Source organism: Babylonia areolata, chromosome 19, assembly GCF_041734735.1.
Source record: "Babylonia areolata isolate BAREFJ2019XMU chromosome 19, ASM4173473v1, whole genome shotgun sequence".
In the NCBI taxonomy this organism is placed as follows: domain Eukaryota; kingdom Metazoa; phylum Mollusca; class Gastropoda; order Neogastropoda; family Buccinidae; genus Babylonia; species Babylonia areolata.
Window position 1 is genome coordinate 26,183,715 of NC_134894.1, and position 5,000 is coordinate 26,188,714.

The window sequence follows — 5,000 nt, forward strand, 5'->3', positions numbered from 1 at the left end:
GGGGGGGGGGGGGGTGTAGGGGGGGGGGCGGGTGTATGTACCTGCGTGTGTGTCTGTATGTGCATGTGCAGTTACGCCTCTACATACACGTAAGTGTGCGAACATTCGAGCGCCTGTTCACACAAGCATACACAAGCGCACACACCCGCAGAGAGAGAGGGGAGAGAGAGAGAAAGAGAGAAAGAGAGGGAGAGAGAGAGAGAGAGAGAGGACATGGGACAGGAAGAGAGAAAGTGGGAGGGGGGAAGAGACATATATGCAGACAGAGAGACAGACAGTCAGAGAGACGCAGAAATAGAAGAGACAGTGCAGAGAGAAAGAGGAAGACATGATGGAGAGAGCAGACTTCACCATCCCAACCACTCGGACGAAGACATTCAAAACGGATCATTCCAGCTTCATGTTTCTGGTGGGCTAATGATGATAAGACAAAGTGCCTGTACTCTGCCAGGCCCTAGGATATCCCTGAAAGAAAGAATGAAAAGAAAGAAATATAGAAAAAAGGAAAAATAAAAGAAACAAAGCAAGAACGAAAGAAAGAGAAACTGAAAAGAAGGAAGAAAGAAAGAGAAAATGAAAAGAAAGAGAGAAAAATGAAAAAAAAAGTAAGAACAGGGTGGTGAAAAAAGAAAGAAACGAAATAGAGAAAGAAAGAAAAACGAAAGAAATGAAATAAAAGTAAAAAAGAAAGAAATAACGAAAGAAAGAAAGGAAGAAAGATACAAACAAAGGAAGGAAGGAAGGCAACAGACAAAACATGAAGTAGCTTACTGTTGAAAGTAATTCCGCAGAAAATGATCATGATTGTTTTTGCAAGTCTTGTTTCTGTTCAGTTTGTTTGTTTGTTTGGTGCGCGAGAGGATGAGAGAGAAAGAGAGAGAGAAAGAGAACAAGAACAAGAACAAGAACAAAACTTTAATCTCCAGGCCTCCGGCCCCTAGAAAGAGGTCAAAAGTACACAATATGGTGATCACTCAGCCACAACAAAATGTAAAATACGTACTAACTTAACCTGTAGAACAAAAGTGCTTCTCATGCATAGTAAATTAATTCTAACTTTCATCATTGTTGTCACAGAATTCCTGTCGTATCTTCAGGGCATTAAATATATAAATACATAGTTTACGAATACTGTAAACAGAACTATTCTTCATCAAGAAAACATATCGCGGATGATATTGTACTGCTACCTAACACTGCGATTGGTCTGCAAAATCAAATTAATATTCTGAATAATGCATGTAAAACGCTCTTCTTGAATGTAAATACTGACAAGACTAAAGTGATGGTTTTTCGAAAAGGTGGCTTTTTGGGAAGATATGAAAAGTGGAATCTCGATGGAAATGCTCTAGAAGTAGTGAATGAATATAATTATCTGGGGTTTGTTTTTACAACAAAAATGAGAGAGAGAGGGAGAGAGAGAGAGAGAGAGAGTGTGTGTGTGTGTGTGTGTGTGTGTGTGTGTGTGTGTGTGTGTGTGTGTGTGTGTGTGTGTGTGTGTGTGTGTGTGTGTGTGTGTGTGTGTGTGTGTGTGTGTGTGACAGAGTAAGTATGGAACACCGGACAAAAACGAACAAACTGGTGAAACTGATGAATCGTTTTGGTGGGTTTTTTTCACAGCAGTGGAGAAAGATGATGAGGCCTCTGACGGATGCGGATATGATTCGGTCCTCAAACTGACAGACCTGCAAAGGGAGGGGAAATGCGTTCCCTTCAAAAGACGCTTCTAAATTTCAGTCGCACCAAGGATTCTCAAATCAGCTGGCGGACAGACCCGGCTTCAGGAGAGTGCACAAAAGGAAACTTAACTCTGATAGGCTATAAAGAAGAAGAGTGATGGAAGAGAGGGAGAGAGGGGAAATGGCTTGCAAGGTTACAATGGGTGTATGCTTGAGTTGAAAGCCAGTGGAGTGGCGCGGAAAGTTCATTCGTTCATTATTGGCTGAAAAAGAGATCATTCGTTTATGTTTGGTATAATCATGTGAATGAGAGGCAAGAGTTTAGGTGGTGGTGAGTGGTGTTGCTTTTTTTCAAAGACAGTGAAAGAAAAAAGTCTCTTCTACTCGTGACTTCTTCTCCTCCTCCTCCTCCTCCTCCTCCCCCTCCTCCTCCTTCTTCTTCTTCTTCTTCTTCTTCTTCTTCTTCTTATCCTTCTTATCCTTCTTCTTCTTCGTTTTCTTCTTCTCCTCCTCCTCCTTCGTCTTCTTCTTCTTCTTCTTCGTCGTCGTCGTCTTCTTCTTCTTCTTCTTCTTCTTCTTCTTCTTCTTCTTCTTCTTCTTCTTCTTCTTCTTCTTCTCCTCCTCCTCCTTCTTCTTCTTCTTCTTCTTCTTCTTCTTCTTCTTCTTCTTCTTCTTCTTCTTCTTCTTCTTCTTCTCCTCCTCCTCCTCCTCCTCCTCTTCCTCCTTCCTCTCCTTCTTTTTCTTCCACTCTTTAAAAACAAGGGAGAACAGAACGCAGTGACACGTGAAGACCCGGCAGGGACCAGGGCAATACAGGAATGGTGTACCTGTGGTATCTCCAGAGACCTCCGGCCACTGGGTTGATGGCTAAATGGCAACAAGGAGGTTGCTTTGTTCTTCCCACTTGTCAGCACATCACCCAATGGCGAAGGACAAGAGTCGTTTCGTGCACGTCAGCACTGAGAACGAATCGGGGAGGGGATTAGGGAAGTGGAGGAGGTGAGTGAGGAAAGGGCGGAGGTGGGGGATGAAGGGGAGGGCGGGAATCACATTCTACAAATAGGCCTGTTCTTTCGTTTAAAAAAAAATGGGTGCACGTCAGCACCGAGAACGAATCGGGGAGGGGATTAGGGAGGTGGAGGAGGTGAGTGAGGAAAGGGCGGAGGTGGGGGATGAGGGGGAGGGCGGGAATCACATTCTACAAATAGGCCTGTTCTTTCGTTAAAAAAAAAAAAATGGGTAGGGGTGTGTGTGTGTTGGGGGGGGGGGGGCAGATTACGGTGTTCTTCATTTATGGTGTTATATTTGGAAATGTTTTTTTCGGGGGGGGGGGGGGGGGGGGGGGTATCTATTTGATAGATTTGGTATTTATTGTTTGGTTCGCTTTTTTGTCTTTATTTAATCAGGTCTTTAAAACAAATGAACAACTCCACCTTCCTCCATATTTGCAACAACGAAAAACAAACACGAAAAGCAAGTAACTCAAATATCCTCCGTCTCCTCTCCCTTCTCTTTCACTACTTTGCTTTAAACAATTAAGGTTAGGATAGGTATGCCTAACGATCCATTCAAATCCACCAGTTCAACGTGTGTATCGTACAGCTACCATGTCGTACGATCGTCAAATGTAGCTCTTCTGTTTTTGAAGGTTTTCTCTTACTTGTTGCACTAGGAAACGTTCGTCTACGTGCTTTTTCTGCGTTTTTTCAACGGTTGAAATAGCAGGGGTGCTTGAGGGTAAATGCGAACGCGCAAGTATAATTGCGGACTATGGGTTTGGGTACATGTGGACAATTAAAGCAGAAGCAGTTCTTGAACTCATTAGACATAACATTATTGGAACATCACGCCGGACTTGGATTGTTGGTTTTGATCACACACACACACACACACACACACACACACACACACACACACACACACACACACACACTAACACACACACACACACACTAACACATACACACACACTTACACACACTAACACACACTCTAACACACATATAAACACACACACCCTACACCACACACAAACACACCCTTTTGAGAGCGCTCAGTAACTGTGCAACATCATTTGCAAACACTGACGTCCAATTATCCTATAGTCTGACTGCAAACGACACTATTTTGGGGATTCCTGCGAAAACACGTTCTGATCTGTCACCATCATGCTTTCTTAAATTCTCCCAGCACTGGTAATGCACAATTAATTCAACATATCCAATCAAATCAGCTATTTCAAACGATGTCAAAGTTCAAGTCTTACTACTTGCTTCCCATGATTTTAGGATTTTGAGAGCACATTTGTGAACTTTTTTTTTTTTCAACATTTTTTATTCAGACAAAGGTTGACAGATACAGAATTTATATGTTTTGTGCATTAGAAAGTATAGGGTAGGCATATAATTAAGTTCTAAGTACTGACAAATCTATAACAGCAAAACAATATATGTTCAATGTCAAAGTTCCAAGGTATCATTGAAAAGCTTAATCTTGTATCAAACAATTATAAAGTGCCCATTTTTCCACAAATTTGTTATATTCCATAGTTATGTTAAAGGCATACTACATTTGTGAACTTGGTCGGCAGGGGGCGCGAAGAGAAGAAAGAGCGCGGAAATAGCCGGAAATAGCTGATGTTTGACTGGTTCTTGGAAACGGATGTTCAGTAAGATGTCAGAACGAGGTCGAAGCAGACGCTAAATTGTGAAATGTGTGTGGTGAGATCGCCTTGAAGTGAGACGGTACACGAACCGTTCGCAATTAGCCGCTGTTCGCAATTAAGCCTGCCTACCTACCCTACAGGTTCCCCCTCACTAAACCACTCATCGCAACCCCTATTCTACACCCAACGCCCCCATCTTCATGGAGCCAGGCTAGCTGAGTGGGTGACGAAGCATACAAAAGGCCGCATGCCCTCCGTCACAAATAATTAATTTCCATGATGCAGACAGGAGAATACACGGGGCGTCTTTTCCACTAATGCACATGATGGTAGAAGGAGTAATAGTTATTCAAGCAGCTTCCTACACATACAGCTAGCGAGCTAATGTCTTGCTTTGCTTCGTTTTTACTGTGCGACCTCTGCCTGGCTGGTCAAACACGACAGATGAACTGTGTCTGACCAGACAAAAGGCTGAACGAACAGTTCGTTAAGTACAGCGGAGGCAGTGACTGAGGACTTTCAGCCTGGTTGGAAGATGAGCGGAAACGTCGCGCGGAATCAGGATGGGAGCTGACAACGGGTGGACGGACGGACGGACGGACGTACCGAAGATAGCGGGAACATAATGTAACAAGGGAGAGCATTCTTTTGTTTTT